Source organism: Macrobrachium rosenbergii, chromosome 16 (genome assembly GCF_040412425.1).
Source record: "Macrobrachium rosenbergii isolate ZJJX-2024 chromosome 16, ASM4041242v1, whole genome shotgun sequence".
Taxonomy (NCBI): Eukaryota; Metazoa; Arthropoda; class Malacostraca; order Decapoda; family Palaemonidae; genus Macrobrachium; species Macrobrachium rosenbergii.
Genome location: NC_089756.1, coordinates 50,065,631 through 50,088,130, shown reverse-complemented (window position 1 = coordinate 50,088,130; position 22,500 = coordinate 50,065,631). Strand labels below are relative to the sequence as shown.

At 34.6% G+C, this 22,500-nt stretch overlaps 2 protein-coding genes across 4 annotated transcripts in view; one reads left to right on the top strand and one right to left on the bottom strand.

Moving 5' to 3' along the window:
* LOC136847426 (uncharacterized) overlaps positions 1-22,500 on the top strand; it is a 440,119-nt gene that overhangs the window by 95,898 nt on the left and 321,721 nt on the right. The window lies entirely within an intron of this gene.
* The window catches only part of LOC136847428 (receptor-binding cancer antigen expressed on SiSo cells), a 797,278-nt gene that overhangs the window by 484,497 nt on the left and 290,281 nt on the right, over positions 1-22,500 (bottom strand). For both annotated transcript variants that reach the window (XM_067119100.1, XM_067119101.1), the window contains exon 3: positions 10,749-10,790. The gene's annotated coding sequence lies outside the window, so the exon portion shown is untranslated. The remainder of the gene's footprint in view (positions 1-10,748; positions 10,791-22,500) is intronic.

Genomic DNA, 22,500 nt, shown 5'->3' with positions numbered 1-22,500 from the left:
TGAGAATATTAAGAGGATTACGTCCACTAATCCCCAGGTATTCTGTCTTGGATGAAAAACGTCCTTAGAATGTCTTTATTCATGTGTCTATTGACGCTTAGGAATGCTGATTACAAGGTTTCCGTCTTCTGTCTATATATACTTTTCATCTTCTCTCCATCAAAGATGAGACTGCGAATTCTCCCAACCATGAGCCACAAGGGGACTTCCAAAGCAATCGATTTCCACCGCTTGGGGAAAAATTCTCAGAACCTGGATAGCTGGAATAACATCTCAAAACTTGTATACCTTCAATAAGATCTCAAAACCCGGGTACTTTGGAAAAGATGTTAAAACATGAATTCCTTACAGAAAAGGTCTCAAAACCTGGATGCTCTTGAAAAATTTTCAAAACCCTGATATCTTAGAAAAAGATTTCAAAACCTGGATGCTCTTGGAAAATTTTCAAAACCCTGATATCTTAGAAAAAGATTTCAAAACCTGGATGCTCTTGGAAAATTTTCAAAACCCTGATATCTTAGAAAAAGATTTCAAAACCTGGATGCTCTTGGAAAATTTTCAAAACCCTGATATCTTAGAAAAAGATTTCAAAACCTGGATGCTCTGGTAAAAGATCTAAAAACTCAATATCTTACAAAAGGCTTCTATAATCCGGGAACTTTAGAAAAGATATCGAAATCTGGATGCCAGCAGGCAAAGATCTCCAAACCCGGATACCATAGAACATCTCAAAATCTGGATACGTCATAAAAGGATCTCAAAAACTACATACCTGAAGGAGCGAAGCACAGCGTCTTTCTGGAAGACATCCGAACCAGCACATACAGGACGCATCATCCCATCTGGGAATCCTGAATTCGGATAATGCCAGAATAACGAAAATTCAATTAATGGTCCATGACAGTATCTGTGGCGGAAGGATTTACTGCCTCGATAAATCTCTCGATGGGACAAACTAAAGGCCAATATTCGCAAACCTAATAAAGGCGGCCCCTCCTATCCACCTCCATCCCACCTCCGCAGCCCTCAGCCGTTTTCCCCTTATCCCATGGGTCCAGTCTATTGCATACGCCCCTCCCCACTCTTCCACCCCCCTCCTCAAAACACCCCTTTTATCAAACAGGGAAGAGATCTCCACTTTTTCGGATTCTGCTTCGAACTGAAGCGAAAGATTGGGAGGTTTTCGAAAGATTCAAATAACCGTAAGACATGACAGGTAATGTCACAGGCAGCAGGTTTCCGGATGGTCTCTCTTCAACTTGATCCTTTCTTCTTTTGTTTTTAAGTGTTATCATAACATAGTGGATGTGAACTTACTAAAGCAATAAAATTTTGCACATAATTATATTACACTTAAGTACTTTAACACTCACATACTTACACACACACACACACATATATATATATATATAATATATATATATATATATATATATATATATATATATATATATATATATATATATATATATATATATATATATATATCAGGTTTGCCATTTACAGTCACCATCGTCAGTAAAAGAAAATACATTCTTACACAAAATTATCAAATATTCTTCGAGCACGTAACTTTTAAAATATTTTTTCATCTTTTGTTCACAATGATATTTAAATAACAGAATTTTTGACCCTTTGTAATGATAATATGTAGCAATAAAAAGCCTATTCATAAGCAAATTCACTGAATTACTTCTCATAAGTATGCATAATAACACGATTATCTCTTCTCTTGCAAGGGTTTCAAAACGTCAGAGACTCAACCATTTACTCTAACAATTTTCATTAATACTCTCAGAATACTTTTCACTTTTGTTTTAACATGAGTCTTTCTTTCCTGATTGCATACGAGGTTTTTAAAAAATGCAGAACTAAACCTTTCCAGTAAAATCCTATGACATAAAACCACTTGGTATCCATAATGTTAGCGTATAAGATAGAGTTTACGGGTAATGGATCCCATACATTCTATCCAAAAAAAGAAAAAAAAAGCATATACAGAACAACACAGAGTACTTGATATAATAAAACACAGTGCAACTGGAAAATTACTTTAGTATTGTCGTCATTTTTGAAAGGGCAGGTTCTAAAATAACTAAGTGCTGTTCACACACTCTCAGTATCAATCTTTTATATATACCACCATAAATACGTCGTTTGCAAATATTTTGCTACAAGCCGTCAAACTCTTCATTTCAAACCTATAAGCAAAATTAGTATTTAGGTAAATTTTTTTAAATTAATATTTTTCAAGTGCAGCTAATATCCTTAAGTAAACAGTGTAATCAAAATAATTTTATTCTGACAAATAAATTCTAAACTATATAAAAATATCAATTTCCATGAGTAGAAACCGTAAAAATTTTTTTACTCAAGTAAAGAGAAAATATTTATACAACTGAAAAGCCAGATATATTCACTCCTAAAAAAGTAATTTTTTAAACCATCAATTTACTAATGTAAAAAGAGCTAATAAAAAATAAAAAAAAAAAAATTTCACACGAAAAAATGTAGAGCACAACAAATAATTTCCACAAGTTGGAATGTGCCAGAAATCAAAATCAATTTTCACTCGTGAAGAACGCCCTCAAAATAAAATGTTAATTTCCACTAACAGCCGACAGGAAATTTTTGACTCGTACAACTGGATGCTTTCCAAATCAGTTTCCATTCTTTCTGTGTCACGTACATTTTTTTATCAGGTTTTTCATTCTTCTTCCTTCATCCTGACATTTCTGTTTCTTTCAACTTATTTATAAATAAAATATAATATAATTTATGAACCCGGCAGTTTTTTCTTCCTGCATCAAATTTCTTTTCATATTTTGGTTTCAATACAGATAATTTAAGAAACTATACAGAAAAAAATTGTAGGAAAGGTACAGAAAAAGCAAACAATTACTGCAGCCATACATTAAAAATTGGTATATTGACAGCATGCACTGAATAAATATACTTCCTTTCTGCCAGGTCGGTTTGTTCCTGTGCTTCCAAAATTTGTAGCTTCTTTAAGGTGTTTTTGAGATTTCATACGGTTAATACAGCAGTATCCCACCTCATCGAGGAAAGACTCAGCTGTGGTACTTCTATGTGACTTCAGTTAGTTAACTACGTGACTAATGTCATGTGTTTCTAGCGTGGCGGATCAGTTGGAGTCCCTATGGTTTTGTGTTTCAAATGTCACTTATTTTCCTCGTGGCTCTGACCAGTTTTCTTTAGGTTAGACCAGTCTGATCCTTTTGCTTATCAGCATGCTTTCCAGGTGGTACCCCTAATGACTTGCTCTTTCGTTGTACTCGTTTAAACTTGCGCATCTCTCGGGCTCTCACGCCGACCAAGATGAAATAAAAAACGCTTCTAGTTAAAAACAGTCGTGACACAGACAAGTTAGCTATCCAAAAAAATTACAGATTGTAAGTGAAAGACAAGAGGCCGACCTAACCAACAGAGAGAGGGTCTTCAAAAGTAAATATGCAAGAATATGATGAACCTAAGTGACTAATGTTTTTCAGAAGTTAGACGTTTCCCAGGTGCTAGGTAACCTTGGTGGTTTGCAGTGGTTCCGGTAAAAGAGGTTCTTTTTGGAGGCAACAGTAGCTTAAGTCATATGGTTAACTTAGATTTCCCTTTGATATTATTGCAAAGAAAAAAACAACTATCATATAAGAACTATCAATCGCCAGATCATTGCGTCTGTAAAATTGTTTTCAAGATCTTAAACCACCACAGTTCTACAGTACGAAGAAGCGGCTGAACACGAGCCCACGTACACACTTAAGTCCGGAAGGAAATATGTTGATTAAACTGGCCGTGTTCTCTCCTGAGAGCTGAGGAGACAGACGAGCGAAACAGAGAGGTAAAATGACACAGAACTAACCAGATTTTCCTTCATGACCACGCGCGCGCACACACACACATATATAACAAAATAGCCACACAACTTCGTTGCGTATTTTTATTCACATTTCTCGTATTAGGCTTCAGTAAGACGAGATGGTTTAGATTCTAGACTTTAATTTACAAAGTATATGTTTTCGAAGACATACGGTCTTCTTCAATTACTGATGCACTGAGCTCAGGGCATCGGTAACTGAAGAAGAAGACTGTATGTCTTCGAAAGCCTGTACTTTATAAATGAAAGAATCTAGAATCTAAACCATCCTGTCTTGTTGAAGATATATATATATATATATATATATATATATATATATATATATATATATATATATATATATATATATATATATATATATTGTGTGTGTGTGTGTAATGTGTGTATAATGTATACACATATATATGTATACATAATATATATATATATATATATATATATATATATATATATATATATGTATATATATATATATATATATATATATATATATATATATATATATATATATTATATATGAATATATGTAAATATACATGTATATTTACATATATTACATTCTATTTAAATAACAGAAAAATCAATTCACTTGTGTGTGCAACTGAAGATGTACGCTGCGCGTAGCAAAGTCCAAAAGCGAAGAGAGAAAGGAAGGGAAAATACTGGCCATAACATATTCTCAAATGCCATGATTTATGAACGTCGACACATGTGCACTGGAACTTGATTCTGTTTCAAAAGGATGAGAATAAAGAGATCCAAGCTTTTTTTTTTTTTGTGAGGTCAGCCACGGCAATATAAATCAATAGGAAAGAACGAGGATAAAACAAATGAAAAAAGACTATTTATGAGTTGGGAAACTTACACTGGTATTCTTCTACAAGACTTTACTATCGTCCCAAACAAGATAACAGCAGCATTTAAAGATCTTACTAAACATTCTTAAGAGAAAATTCTGGCTCATGATCCTACTTTTACTCAGCTTAAATTAACCTATAATGCATGTAAACTGGTGTCGCAACAACTATGGATCGACAATGAACCAATGGTGATCGCATAATTCCTGAGTTGCTCAGTTTGCAAATTCCATTTTATTTATTTCTTTCTATTTCAGTTTTCCTGAATTTCTAAGTCAAACAACTTTTGAATGCCGAGTCAATCTTTAATTTTCATGGCAAATTGCCCCCCCTTTTTTTTTTTTTTAAATCCTAGTTCGCTGTCAGTCATACTGCTCTTCACCATATATTTTTGAAGCCAAATACTATTCTAATCCCCAACCTATTTTTATGGGGTTTCTTAATAATCCTCTAACATCACCCTTTTTTAATGGGGCTTCAGACTGTTTTTATAATGGGGCTATATATTTTTGAGGCTAAAGACTATTCTAACCCAACCTATTTCAATGGGACTTCCAGAAGTTTTGAAAACTTCTTAAAATTCTCCTCCTAACTTCATTCTACTTTTAATGGGAGGGGGCGGGGTTGATTTCTCTGTGCTCTCCGCTAGCTTCAGTCTATTTTTATGGTGCTTCTTAAAACCCTCTTTCTAACATCAACCTCGTTTTATTGGGCTTCCTGAATGCTCTCTTGTCAGCTTCAGCATATTTTTATGAAGGCGTCTTAGATACTCTCCTAGCTTGAATACTTTCATTCTAGCTTCAATCTGTTTCTTCGTTCAAGTCACAAATATTATTCGTGACTTTCAAGCACAAAACAGCTGGGAATAAATATTTCTCAAAACAGTAAAATAGATAACACTGTATGAATGAATGATAACACCAAAATAAGACAAAGATAAAAAATGAATTAAATACTGAGGACGCCCTGTAAAAATAGCCTAAGGGTAGGAAGTTTTATTTAAAAATCCCTATTATATACGTATGCTGAAAGTAGAATGAGAGTATTAAAGAAGCTCTCATGAAAATAGGATGAAACAAGAGGAGAGCCCCAAAAAATAAAATGAGAGTAGCAAAAGTATTTTAAAAGCTCCATACAAACAGACTGTGGCTATAAGGAGAACAAAAAGGATGCCCGGAAAAAGAGGATGAAGTTGAATAGAGAGAATGAAAGAATATCGATTAAGTCCCATAAAAACAGGATGAAGTTAAAAGCAGAGTATTAAGAAGTCACGAAGAAACGGACTGAAGCTAGAATGAAAGTATTCAATCTAGGAAAGTACTTAACACGGTCTCATGAAAATATGCTGAAGCTAACGAGAGAGCATTCAGGAAGCCCAATAAAAAGAGGCTGATGTTAGTAAGGGGTTTCTAAGAAGCATCATAAAAATAGACTGAAGCTAGCGGAGAGCACTGAGGAATCAACCCCGCCCCCTCCCATTAAAAGTAGAATGAAGTTAGGAGGGGAATTTTTAAGAAGTTTTCAAAATTAGGCTGAAGCTGGAAGAGTACTGTGGAAGCCCCATAGAAATAGGTTGGGGATTAGAATAGTATTTAGCCTCAAAAATATGTGGTGAAGAAAGTGATAGTGCTGTGAACGCCCCGTTATAAAAACAGTCTGAAGCCCCATTAAAAAAGGCTGATGCTAAAAGATTATCAAAAACCCAATAAAAATGGGGAGAAGCTAGACACTGGGAATGCCCCATAAAAATAGCTGAAGCTGGGAGAGTACTTACGAATCCCTCTTAAACGAAATACGCTGATGCTGAAAGGAGAGTATTTTGAAAGACACAAATAAACGGAATCTGAAGCTGCACATCTACAAGGTCATTAGGTAGTCTGAAGTTTAAGGAAGAGTACTTTGTCAGCACCATAAAATAAGGTAAGCGAGACTATTTAAGAAGCCCCTTGAAAGTAAGGTGAGGCTAGGAGAGTATCTAAGACCACAAAAAGTCTGAATGTAAAGTCTCTAGGGAAGACCACACAAAAATAGGCTGAAAGTAAGAGAGCATTTAGGAAACACACGCACACAACAGGCTGAAAGTACCTTGGAAACCACCATAAAAGTCGTCTGAAGCTAAAAGAAAAATATTTAACAAATCTAATTTTAAAAGAGTGAAGCTAAAGGAAGGAAATTAAGAATCACAGGAAAAAAAAATACTTGGAATGTATTTTTGGAATCACCTAAAAACATGGTACGCGATTAAACCGAGTGGAAATAAACTTTAAGCGATACATGACTGACGACACCGATTCTCATAATAGGAATAAGGCAGAAATAAAATTTTGGGGATGTTTAGGACACTCGGTTGTTAGTATGCATAATGGGTTAACATTTTTTTATTGAAACATTTTCCAACACTAAAAATCATCAATTGTTCACGTTTTGAGAATTACCATCTGGCAAAATGACATGCCCCAATAAGGTTTTACATCGTTTCCACATATCTCATGACAAAATAAGTGGGAGAACCCTGAGATATATTTATATATATATATATATATATATATATATATATATATATATATATATACATATATATATATATATATATATATATATATATACACATACATATATAAATGTATATATATATACATACATACATAAAAATATATATGTATATAGCGTATGTGTATTTGTGAGTGTTTGTGTGTAAGTATACATATGCATGCACGTAAGAATATGTGTTTATATGGCTCTTAGTCTTCACGCAAATGAGGTTGTTACTTTAGTTTATATCCAAATATCGGTCGAAAAAAAATTTATTGCTAGAAAATCCATCGTTACATATGTATCAAGCAATTTTCCTGAGTTATGAATACAGTTAATATCCTTGTGAAGCATATCTCTCTTAAATCACTGAAAAATGAACGTTTAGTAAAGGAAAATATCGATGAACGATTATGAGATCATTCGTTTGCTCTCCCCAGAGAAATTGTTTTACGTTAGAATCTGCACAAACAAGCAAATAAATTGTCAGATAAACAAGAAAATAAAATCTTTAAATACTTTACATATGGCCATTCGAATTTGACAAAATGGCTCCCAGAAGTGAGATCTTTTCATTTACATCAGGGATGAGGTTGCAAGACACTCAATCTCCGAACATTACATTATTTGACTAGATCATCAGCCCTAAGAGGACACGCGAACATATATATATATATATATATATATATATATATATATATATATATATATATATATATATATATATATAATGTGTGTTTGTGTGAATGTATCTCTATATACACAAACACTTAATGGGAGCTTCAGAAAACATCTACACAACATTCATTGCCATATTCATAAATTAGCTGCAGAGTAACAGCATTCTCGACACTCTGCATGTTGTGAGGCACCAAACGGCCGGGACATTGGGTTTGCAGTTTAATATCCTAAACCGGTTTTGGTAAGATGTATACACAAGCACACACACACACACACATATTATATACACATATATATATATATATATATATATATATATATATATATATATATATATATATATATATATATATATATATATATATATATATATATATATATATATATATATATATATATATATATATATAGAGAGAGAGAGAGAGAGAGAGAGAGAGAGAGAGAGAGAGAGAGAGAGAGAGAGAGAGAAACTTGGGGGGAAATTAGGAAGATCTGACTCGAAGGGTATACAAAATTACCAACAGCATCGCCTCAACGTCATACGATACAAATGACATCTGTGAAATTCTATCACTCACATCTTTTCGGGACTTTTACTTTCACAAATCTCCATTCGTTTCCAGCCTCCTGTCCCTTGATTATCAAGTAGGTCTGGTCCCTTCATCTCTCCTTTTGCTCTCATGGACCCGGCTGGTATTATAACGTACAAATGTCACTTGGGTGGAGCATAGGACAAACTGCATAATTGTATAAAGAAAAACTATTCGCAAAGGTAGTGGTGTGGGTTCAGCACTAACCTACCTCAGCATTCTAAACAGTCAAGTTCGAATCCCTCTTGGTAAGACAAACTTAGTGAACTTCTTTTGGAATTTCGAGGTTTTCATAGGAAAACAATATGGAATTACTAGGAAACCGAAACTGGAAGATAGTCGTTACTGCACTACACACAACACACTCATTTATGTGTGTATATATATATATATATATATATATATATATATATTATATATATATATATATATTATATAAAAATATATATGTATACATATACATATGTATATATATATATATATATATATATATATATATATATATATATATATATATATATATATATTTATACTCATATTAAGACACAAATACACTTTTTAACAACGAATTCATCTTACCTCAGGAATAACTTACACCAAAGGGAATGGTGTATGATAAGTGCATCTGTTCTGGCACGATTCAAACCTATGCCTTTTGAGTTTGACCAATCCCAAAAGATTAAGTTCGAATCCTGGCCACGCTGCTGCTCTTATTTTACATAAATCCCTTTGGATGCACCTTACTCCCAAAGTAAAGAATATTTGAGACTTAATATCGATTAGTATGAACAGTCATACAGCAATTTATATTTTATTTACATACACACACATATATACATATATATATATATATATATATATATATATATATATATATATATATATATATATATATATATATATATATATTTGTACATAATATTATAGACACATCAAGATAGAAAACATAACAATACAGGGAAAGAAATAGTTACTAAATATGAATGGTCTATATTTGTCAAAAGAGCTGGTGAATTTCTTCTGATATATTTTTCTTCGGTATCCTATAACCTCTCCTTTTTCACAAAGTGATATAATTTCCTCTAGTAAAATGTTCGACTGTTATCTTAATTTTCTTTTCCATTATTCTTAACGCCCTCCTCTGCAAGGTAATGGCATAAGGTTTCCTCTTCCTTCGGCCTTCAAGACTGGGGAAGTTGAGAAATTGACAAGACTTTAAGTGCACGGCAAAACGCCAAAATACACCGCCGACTTGACTACGACGTTAAATTTTGACGAAGACATCTTGAGGACATCCAAAATGTCATGACCCCGTTCGTCAAGTGTGAATACAGATGGGATTATTATGAATAATAATATTGAACTTAACCCTAAATCTTATTCACATTTTCACCCCCACAGCCTAAATATATTCACTTCTATAAAGCCCCTACGTAGGGCAGAGCGAAGAATTATGCCACTGGGAACGATAAATTATCCATTTCAACTGTAGGTCTCTTGGCAGCGTTCCACGCGAGAGGCAATGGGGAGACCGGAATATTATTTGGGCTCGTTCTCTATAGAGAATATTCAGTGGAGTGGTTATTTACTTACAGTTTGGGGTTGGGAGCACGAGCAGGAGGAGGGAGGGGGGGTGGGCCGGGGGAACTGCGCGGTGTGGCGATCCTTTTCTTTTCTCCAGAAATGAATGATGGTGGGTAATCCTTTTATTTGCCTTCAACTATAAAAGATGGAAGGCGACAGTTACCCCTTTGTCATAGGCTGTCTCCTAGCTCTGAAACATGGGTACAGCACAGTAGTATAACCGCGCACGTGTACGGCTATTTTATGCAAATAGGATGTTTGTCAGTGTAATGCTTTTCCTGGCAAAGTGCCAGCTTAATCTATAATCAACTGTTTGTGTTGAAACGCATTTACTTTTAAAGAAGTAGCCCCTTCACATAATAATGAGTCACGTTTCGTTTACCAATTCAGAAGTACATTTAGTCTCACTAACAAGTAAACTTTACCGCAAGACTAACTCAAACACTTACATTATCTCTTGCATACATAAATACGTAAAGAAACACATAGAAACAAAATTCCGGCAAATTAAAATGAAATAACACACCTGTGTTCTCGGCTATCGGCACAATAAGCAAATTTCATTCAACTGAAAACATAAACAATAAGGGAGGAATTCTCAGGAACACTTACGAAACACATGTGGTTCATCAGCCCGACGCACTCTCTTCCTGCCTGAAATAGAAAAGAGACACTAGGTTCATTTGTATAAAACTCCAGTCCTAATATATCATGTGATTATGTAATGAGTTCTGATCATTGTACAATATGCTCTTGTGATTATGTAAATAGTTCTAATCGCTATGCAACATGCTTACACGATTAAAGAAGTTATACTCTCTATGGAACATGCTCTTATGGTTATGTAAAAAGTTTTAATTACTTTTGTTGAAGTTCGTACGCTCATGTCAAATTGTTCCTCTAATTTCTTAATATATTCTTCTAATTATATGAAAAAAATCTTATAGTTAATATTAAATTTCTTCTTAAAGACTTTTTGTGTGAAATGTTCTTAACACATGTAAATTACTTTCCGTAAATTTGGGAAAATATGATGTAATTTTGATATTATGAAAATGAATTCCAGCTAATAGCAGAAGAAATATTTAGGAAAATACTCTACGTCAATATTAATATTCTATTTTTATCATTATTCATAATGCATATACCCGCGGTACAAGTCGAAAAATCATATCATGAATTATATATATATATATATATATATATATATATATATATATATATATATATATATATATATATATATATATAATATATAAAATATATATAAATGTATGACAAAATAAACTGATTTGAGCATTTGTAATAGCGAATAATCAGAAATATATAAAACAAAATATAGCTAATCAATAAACAAATACACAAATAAATAAGCCCAAAAAGTAAATAGAAAAAAGAATGTGTCGTTTTTAGAACGTCACAAAATATACTGAAGTCAAGTGAGCAAAACATATTTTATAGGGACTGCTGAGCATCTCTTATCTATCGAAGTGGCTAACATTAGAAGGTCTAATCCATGTCTAAAAATACAATACCGTCAACATTTCTTCAATGCTCTTCTAAGCTACCAAAGTCTAATGTGGAACATTAGGTTATGTGTATCCTTAGTCTTTGTATATCGACAAATTTATATTGCATTCTCGCAGACGCAGAAACACACACACACGAAAAATATGAAAAGATGATTTAAGAGTAACTACCTTTAATGTGTTAATATCAACACAATTACATGGTGAGCGTTCACTTATACACACACACACACACACACACACACATCGTAGCTAAGTTGTCTAGTACCGAGCACGAGTTGGCAAGGTCCATGGTTCGATCCCCAATTCCGAATGAAAGCAGTGTCAGCTGGGCCAAGAAACTTTAGCTCCTACCTAGATTTCCTGTCTTGCATAAGTAAGGAGGACGCGTTGGTTTTTTATAGGTATAAAGTCGGCCAGTGGTTAACTAAGTTGTAAGAGCCATATTCTTGTTTACCAGATTACTAAAATTTTCTTTTCCTTGTTTACTTCAAACGTGGGCTGCCTAAAGGCTTTAGTTTTTTCCTCATCGACCTTGGTATTAAATGTTTAACTGTGATATTTATTTGGATAGACTACGACCCACACTGGAGTTTTATTTAATCAACTGTAGAAAACATTATTACATACCAACCATCAATGCAACCATCTCTCCCGAATTATCCCTGCATTTTCTTCCACTTGCATCCATGTAATCCAGAGAGAGAGAGAGAGAGAGAGAGAGAGAGAGAGAGAGAGAGAGAGAGAGAGAGAGAGAGAGAGAGAGAGAGAATAAAATACAAAACAGAAATAGTTGATTCAGTTACATTCACGTATTAACCAATCAATCTTCTCTATGCACACCTCCAGTTACTGTATGCAAGACCTCTAGCATCGGAGCTTAATCTCAACTGATTGTTATTCACACGATATATTCTCGGCACTTCCCACATCCCTGACCATCAATTCTACAAACTGACATTTCAACATCAAACATGTTAAGTGCAAACACTTTAGTTTAATTGAAAGCCTTGATCATTTGTTTCTTTTATACATAGATAACCAAGTTTGTAGAAAGGATGTACTATATCAAATGTACGCGTATGAGTGTGTGTTTGCGTGTGTATAAGCGGAGTGTTTGTTCCTCTAGAGAGACTGGTCCTCTGGCATAATATGAGATATACACAGCACTAAAAGCTAGTAAAACGATAAAATTTATCCAAAATTAGCAGAGCATCATGTGAAAAAGATCGAAATAGCGGATTACACTGGTACTTTATGATTGTTCTTCATGATACACAACAGTTATGTAAGGATAAGGTTAAGAAGAAAGGAATGATAAGAGTGCTTCAGATATCTTACTATTTTTGAGAAGAGTCAGATTATTTGAAGTGCAGTTTTAAGGTAAAGGATAAATTGAGAGGACGAACTGAAAACGCGCAGGGGGCTGCAATCCACACACGAATGCATCACGAAGGAAGGCACTCCGAGAGATCCTAAGTGGTGATCTAATTTCAAACTGAAAGATGTTGGTCATGGGCCAGGAATTACACGATAATGTTACTGACCGACTCTAGTGACCCATGTCCTCCAAAGCTCTGCACTGAATTTCATAAAGCTTTTTAAGGATGTTGGCCGACTGCCAGGAAGCGATGTATCAGATTTTGTAGGAGGGAATACGTTGTGATATTCGACCTTTTTTTTTTCCAAGAAAATTTGTGCTACGTTTAAGACTGAATTGGAAGCCTACACGTTGTCTTTGCTGATTTCTGAGGAAGTGTGATTATATTAATGTTTCGCATACTTGTTTCATTAATACAAGGCAGTATATTACTCCTTTAAAACAAATTACGATGAAACATTCGTTGAAATAAGACGCAAATCAATCTTTATATGACAACGCTCATGTACTGTAAATCTATCAAACCTATACGCATAAGATGTATTTGCCAAAAATCCAATTTGTGAATTACTATTAATCTTGAAGGAGGGAATTGGGAATTAGGTTACAAGAACAAACTGAAGAAAGAAATTTGTAACAAACCGTATTGAGAATCAATTGCAACTGATCTGGACCCTTACCAATACTGGGGAACCCACAGGAAACGATAATAAGATGCTAAAAATAGTCACAATTAATTTAGAACCCTTTCATGACTTCGATGATGAATAATTCTCTCTCTCTCTCTGTCTTTCACACACACACACACAAATACCGAATACTAATCAGAAGAGGAAAGGACAGGTTGAGAAGAAGTAAGGAAGGGGGCGATAAAGGGGGAGGAGAAGTAAGGAAACGAGGAAGGGAACAGGGAAGTGAGGAATAGAGAGGGGAGAGAGAGGTGGGAGGTCAGAGAGGCGTATGCCTCTTGTGTATTCTCCATGAGTAATGGGGTGGGCCAATAGCCATCATTTTAGGCCATCTGTCTGTCAACGGGACAAAGACTCTCGCGATGAAATTGAAACGGTTTGTATATATACTTCTGCGACCGGGCTATAATTTCGGATTTCGGCTGGAACAATACGAGAAAGCGATATTGTCTATCAGGGGACGTGAGGAAATTTAATTCGAGACTCTGGCAGGCCAAGAGAGGGGTTTTGAATATGCGGTGGGGAACAAAGGGGCGAAAGGAGGGATGGAGAGGTGGGGTGGTGGGGGGAGTATGATGGAAGGGGGTGCTACTCTCGAACAAGAAGGATTATTTGGTTTCGAGGAAGCAAATGAGGCATAGTTAGGATTTCTTGGCTGGAATGTTCTTATTTGGGAGTTCCCAAAGGACAATTCCAAACGCTTTAATCTGTCTCACTCGTTATGAGATATGAGGCTGGGCAGGCACATGAGAGAGAGAGAGAGAGAGAGAGAGAGAGAGAGAGAGAGAGAGAGAGAGAGAGAGAGAGAGAGAGAGAGAGATAAATGGAAAAAGTAGATTACAATTCGTGGAACTAGAACACAATTCACCAATTAAACAGCATAACATTTTTATGTTAATTTAAATCACCTTACTTATATACTCCAAAGGGATAGCTTTTCACAAAGAGCAATGATTGAATATGAAGGGTTTGTGGTTGTGGTTTTCTGTCATCTTGCCTCTGGAGTTGGCAATGACAAGATATTTGTAGCAAGTACAAGGAAATTTGATTAACCACCCTATTCCGGAAAAAAATACTTGAAGTGACTTATTCATTATTATTAAATTTATTTACGTTTTCCAACAATTAACCGTTTTTTTTTTTTGCTATTGTTCAATTTAAACTTGCAAAAGTCTGCTTCGACTGGAAACCAGGGAATGCAGAGACGGCTCCTCCGTTTCCATTCTATGCCTCATAAATAAATGTATGAAATAAAAAAAAAAAAAAAACTTAAAACAATTCCATACTAGGTGCATTACGAGAGATAAAGAAGTTTGTGATCGCTGCTTCATCATTCACAAAGGACTGGGTAATCGGATGAAAATACACGAAATCTACGGACGTGTAAATAATATAAAGGATAGAGCGACTTGGCAACAGACGCCCGACTTTCCAATTACCAGATCCCTTATAGTGTGGCAGAATAAAGATTGAATATCGACCAACGTCGCCCGAAACTTTTTCTTGTAACTTTATTGAACAAGACAACAGAATTTTAAACTACTCCAGTGATTTAAATATCAAATTTAACCCAGCTCTCGATTAGACTCTAAGGCAAATTACCGTAATCTTTTTAGTTAACAAACGGCTTGATGAGGCCTATGGAACCGATTTCTAACTTTTATTTAATAATTTTCCAATTGTTATAATTTTTTCGAACTTACTTGTGAGCCGTTCATAAAAAAAAGGATTAATAATTCATGAAAAACTTTCCAATACGACAGTTTATGGAACCAAGTAAGATTCATTGGTGGTTGTGACTAAACATTGGTAGCCTCTATCTCGCAATCTCAAAAACGTCATTTACTATCAAGAGAGTTTAGTTTGAGCAAAACATCTTCATTGTATTATAATTCTGTGAAACAAACCCGAAAATTTTTAATATCGCCTCCATACGCAACTTTATCATTTATATTAAAGAAACTATTTTTTTTTCTCTTAAGTACTTCCCTCATCCGCAGCTTGCTTTGGTCTTTCACTCTTATCAACATTACATATTCAAAGTGTGGGTGTTAAAAAGAATTTCGTTAATCAACAAACTGGCAACTTGATTAAAGCTTATTTACGCGTGCTTCCTCAGTGATTAATGAAATGTGCAGCGTCGTGTACTTAGAGTTTTTCGTTGAAGCCCTCTTGGATCCCCTTAATTTGACAGAAGATTATCTTCCCTCCGTCTGCAACTGACGCCTCTACCCCAACCCTTCGTTACTTATGGATTGCTTTTATAAAACTCTTCGAAGTTTCACGGCGTCCTTCTTTCTTCCTGGTCTTTGAAAATTATATAACACTCAGTGCGTATTCATACTATTCATGCTTGGGAACACTCGATATGACTCATGAATTCATGAGCCAAAAGAAAGCCTAGGAAGAGGTTTAATAAGACTTGTTCAAGTGAAGAAAGTTAGTGAAATTTAAGAGAGACTTGAATAACTAAATGATCTACTCTCATTTACATACTGGACTTAGGCCACGAATTCAAAGACGAAAACCACGAGGTTACATTTTTCATTATTCATGAAATAATCATTATGAAAAGAGAAATTGGAATCGAAATAAAAGGTCGTGTCAATGAATTATCCCTATCTGGCATTTTAAGGAGTATTTCCCGGCTCTTACTTACCGTAACTATTAGCCGTAAGGCACTGAGAATTTAAACAGGAAAATGATGAGTCAAACCTTAGACGGTGATACAAAGATATGGGATGTGTTTTTTACTTACTTTACTCTTACCCTTCTCTCCATTTCTCCGTGTTTCTGTGGAATGATACAACCGACAAAAAATAGAGACAGCGTGCGACCTTACAAACCTATTATATTTTTAAAAATAACTAAATCTGAGTATACGACATCATCCACAGAACTACACAATCAAAATTACACTTTAGAGAGTGTGTATATATTGTAAACACCAAATACTACTTAGAAGTCACTCTTCACCTGTATCCTCCCCACTCAGGAGCAAGGATGCAGCATCGAAAATTTATACCTAGTTAGAGAATTAACATGTTCTCTTAATTGGGGTTTGCTTTCAATTAGGGTTCTTCATTTTTAATCTATCGTAGATCAAATACTTCCTTCATTTGTTTAAGATAGCCATAAAAGGTAAAAAACGTCGTTAGCATCTTAGAAAAACAGTTTTGATAAGAAGGGAGTTGGCTGATTAGTCTACATCAAGTTGGCCTTATGCTAGAATGGGTCTTTGCCCTAAGTGTGACGAAGACTGAAAGGGAGGAGCAAGATCTAAATCATACGAAGGTGTGTGCACAGCCTGACAGAAACTCAACCTCTTCTGTGCACCTCAGCCTGGGTCTGGGGTTAAGACAAAGCAGAAACAAGTGTGACCTAAAGGAACTTGGACATGCATACAGTTCAACACAAATTTTTTTTCAGTTTGTCAAAGTGATTTCCTTGGTATTTAATAACAAAAGCCTGACAACTGTACAGTGTTCGCCTGTTATCACTTTCTATTTGTTTATTTTTCTTTATTTACAATACAACTTGCTTCATACTGTTGACATGTCTGCCTTCTAAAGACAATATAATAGTGTTCATCATAAATTTTAGACATTATGATTTCATTCTTTAATGTAAAAACGCATCAGTAAAAATAGAAAATTGTAAGATTGCTGTAAGTTTAATTTAGTCAGGGTATAATAATAATAATAATAATAATAATAATAATAATAATATATATATATATATATATATATATATATATATATATATATATACATACACACATATATATTTTTAAATATTATAAACGAATAGATCTCTCTCATGTTTTAGAACCTTAATTTTGCTGTACGCTTATCGCCTTTTGTCATTCTCTTTTTATTTTTTTCCTAATTAAGCTTAGGATGAAAAAAATACTGATTTTCCTCACGATACCTGTGTTAAAATAATGATTCATATTCTTACTGGTTATAGTAATGGCAACTGTAGTAAAACCAAGTAACCATGATAAGGGGATGGAAAACGTGAATGAATCTACAGTAGTTCTTACTGAAACACCACCAGACCTGATATGTGCTTGACACTGCTCAACATACCTTACTGGGTAGAAGAGCTGCTGTTGCAAAATAATAGCAGAAGTGTCGGAAGTATAAGTACAAAGACTTTGCACCAGGGAAAAAAATGTGTATTCTGAATATTTTTCACACTCTTGTCTTTCTTTTATCTTCTGAAAATCCCTCAGTGACACGCTTTACTCGCTCAAATAAGAGATACTTGAAAAGTTAAGCTGATTAAAATCGAATTTCCTTATTAACTGAGTATCTCAGGTGCTCGATGTGCTTCCCCTTCCCAGCCGGGTGGGAAGGATGACTTAGAGAGGGTCTGGCATATTGTATGGTGCACAGACCTTGATCTTCTTTAGATCCTGGGGGAGTAGAAGGCCTGGCGTGCACCTCAGGACTCTTCCAAAACAACAGAAACGGGGAGTGAGTTAAAAAGACGTATGCACACTGTCTTTATTAGAATGTCAGAAATGCAGAAACGATGAAATTTTATGACGTCACAAACTTAAACACGAATAACACACAACCAATAACCCGGTATTACAAAGGGTTCATGACTCGAAAATGATCGAAAGTTTTATCAAGAAGAAGGTAAAGGATGGAATCCAAATCAATAAGGGTAATGCAGCTGACAATACCCGGAGATCAAGGGGTCAGAGTCCCTAAAATGCATTTCGCCTGGATTGTTGACAGAACTTCGCCTTTAATGCTAACGGTCAATGACCATAGAAGAGAAGGAAGAAGAAGAAGAACACTACGCGGAATTTCATAGTGACAGGGGAAAATCATTTTTCCCCATTCTCTCTGCAACACAAAACACTTCTCTCACAGTGAATGTCTGTCCAATTCACAACAAATAAACTTTTTCGATAGAAAATATGAAGTTAAATAAGCAAAATTTGTCGGCAAAAATTCAGGGAGGTTACACATGCAACTGTATGAGCAGGAGTTCTGAGTAACTATTTTGGATAAAAAAAAAAAAGGCGACTACAGGTCATCACTCCGAGGAAATATTCAAGTCAATTGGAGTCTAATAACTTTGTACTAAAAACTGTATCTAGCGAACAATTCATTTATTCTATATTGTTCTGTATGTTAGCTCACGAACCCACCTAAAACCTTGCTTTTCAATATTTCCAGGCCACTTTGTGTTGTCATTCGAGACGTTTGCAAAAAGGAAGAGGACTGGAATTCATTTCTTTTGTCTACGAACGCAAGGCAGCCACACACAATACTTGAGCTAAATGTACAGTGACTAATTATGACATCTTTCAAACACTGTGGCACATGCCTGTTAAAGCCTTATCCTAACGCTGACATCAATCCAGAATACAGCTGGAGTTGACTGATTTTACGAAATTCAGGTTGTCAAGCCAAGCACTGGGGCACTTTCAACCATGCGGCTTTTAAGACAGAGGACAGAGGAAGTTGAAGTGGTTGGACAGCAAGATCAAGAGATCCACAAAATAAGAGAGAGAGAGAGAGAGAGAGAGAGAGAGAGAGAGAGAGAGAGAGAGATAGATATCTAAAGGTGGAGCTGAGAGAAAACCCCACAGCTTCGCTAAGAAGTAATCGTTAGGAGAGGCTGGGACAGCAAGACTGACAAAAGAAAGCAGAAATGGCGGTAAAGTAAAAGGCTCAAGAGTGGGTGCAACTAGTGGCCGAGGGGACACTGCAAACATCCTTTAGTAATGCTTACAGTGTACCACGTGAGGTGCACCGACGGACTGACTCCTAACGCTGGAATGCCACTAGGATTTAAACTTTAAGAAAATCTACTCGACAAGAGTAAGACGGAACGACGTGAATGTATAATGAAATAATCCCACTTCCCACGTACGTAGCTAAATCCTTCGTCTTTAAACTTAATTAAGCAGTAATATCCATGGACATAATGGAGTGCAGGCTTATTTGATTTATGAACTTACATCTTGATCGTCGTCGTGAAGAGAATTTACGCTCTCTCGAGTATATCACTCATATATACTTGAGCTACCCCGTGTGTGTATAAGCAGCTGTGACAAGACACTTATAATTGGAAAGTTCGCAGCATGGACGCAGATCCGTAATTCAACGATGAACAAAAAAGAAGTTTTATTCCGCTTTTATAATAAGCCCAATCCTTGACAAGAAAAGAATAAAATACACAGAAAAATTCTGTGAATATTGCACACTGAAACTTGCACGACAGATTTTATAAATAGCCTTTAAAGCGCCATGATCGGGCAATGTCTCTGAGGAGATTTAGAGGCTGAAACGAACATCACGACAGGAAATGATAACAGTTACATCCATCTCTCAGATAGGAAATAACAATATCATATGCTTAATGATAATCATCATCATATGATTCTACTGCAACTGTAATTGCTGTTAGTAATAAACATAACGAAAATATTATTATGATGATGATGATGATGATGATGATTATCTCACAAACAAAAAAGCTTGAAGAATACAGCAAGATTTAAAAGCAAAACTTGAAAAATTTTAAAACATCATTAAAATAAAAGATCACTTATGAAGGTATTAACATTCTTAAAGGAAAATCTGGAACAGTTGTTACACCGCTTTCTCACAGAACAGTTACTGTTTTTTAAATTCTGGAAAACACAGGAAGGTAAGGAGTTCGGTGTTTAAGAGGGGGACGATTGTAGGGACTGAATGTACTGGCTGACTCTTCAGCCTCCAATATCTACAAGGTGTCTCTAATGAAGGCGAATTCAATGTTAATTGCCATGAAGTTTATCCTTATTTCTCCCTGAATTCAGTGCCGATTCTGGGTGAATTAAACTTCAGTTCTACGTGCGTACGATCTTACTTCATCTATAAGCACAATGACCCAAATCAAGATCAGCAATTGATGAAAGTGATAATAACCTTCCCTTCTCAAATTCGGGAAACGACAAGGATTAGAGTGAGTACTCAAATAACAATTACGGAATCCAACTAAAAATGATATCTGGAATATTTAAATTTTTCATATTATTTTCAATCATCGGTGATGGGTGATGAGATCGGGTCTGTATTAGAATTTAACTGCTTGGATTTTAATTCTCGTTAGCGTGTTATGCCAGCTACTCACAGTAAGAACTTATCACATCAAAGATTATAATATTAAAAAGTAAAATAACATCAACAATATCAACGACGAAAATTGTAATTATAACGACTAAAGCAACAGCTGACACATGACCACTAGTGAAAGTATAATTCTTTGCTTTTATTTCTCACTAAAAAAAAAGTCATCCGTTTTTTAACTTTACGTTTTTTATCGTTTTTGCTTCTTGTCTTTCTCGTGTCTCTGTCCGAACGATTTGCATATCATTAACCAACGTTTCGTGCATCCATGTTTGTGTTCTTTCTTCCCTTCGTGGCTTAAAGTTCTTAACCACATTAACAGATGAAATGCGCTTGCAAATAATGTACGCATTATTATATTAGGATGGTGGTCCTCACCATTATTATTACTGTAATTATTCTTACAGTTTCTACTTATTTCATATAAGATTTTTATTTTTGCAATACGTTCAACTTTAGTATTACCCTTCTTTGGCCTTAGGATGGTTTAGTAGAATAAACTACGATGAAACATTAGTTTTAAGGGAAAATTCGCCATTTCAATTTTTAGCCCCTCCACACAACATATGAATATAAATTTGACCTAAAAACCTAAGTCCAAACGTCAAATTTGATGGATCAACTGGATAAAAACAGGAAAAGTATACATATGTTACCATATTCTTTCATTAAAATATATACATATATATATAAACTGCAGTTTTCAGAAATTAGAAAGAGAAAAACTTAGGTATGTCCGATAAATAAAAAGTTGTACTGACGTAGGGAAAATGTGCATGACCTTAAGTGACAATTGTAAGATTTATTATATGATAAATAATACACAGGTCTCAGTGATACATAAATCACAGGCAGTGGTTAAAGTTAAAATCTGAGGCTACGTCCACACATGCGACAATTTACAGGTGCAAATGGTGTAGGAGATAAACCGGCATCTAAAAAGCACTGATTTCAAGGACCAAGTTGAAATCATGAACTCTCGCACCAAACTACGATTCCCAACCATACGTAGATTTGACAAAATTTGGCTATTTCTGAAATATCAAAATTACGTAAACACACCAAAATACATTCATATATACATACACACATACATATATATACACATTATGTATATATAAATAAATATATATATATGTATATATATATATATATATATATATATATATATATATATATATATATATATATATATATATATATATATATATATATATATATAATATATATATATATATATATATAGGCTATATATATAGATATATACGCATATAATAAAAAAATATATATATATATAATTTAGAGCCCTACGCAGAATGAAAATCCTCACTGGCGTATTTATGGAAAAGACTTCGTTGGAATTTGGCCTGTGATATGGTGAAGATTGATAATTTTTTGTATTGCAATTTTTGTTGTTATTATGACTGCATCATTACAAATGTGAAACAAAGAACGTAAACAGTTGAGATTCATTACCCACTTCCCTAAATACCTGATAATTAAAAGAAAAACCGGAAAAAACCAAAGCAGAAATGATAGGAGTCTCCACACTACGACGAGCAGGCTGTAATGAAAAGCAAGAGACGAAATCTTAATTAAATCCCTAAAAATATCCTAATTAAGTTG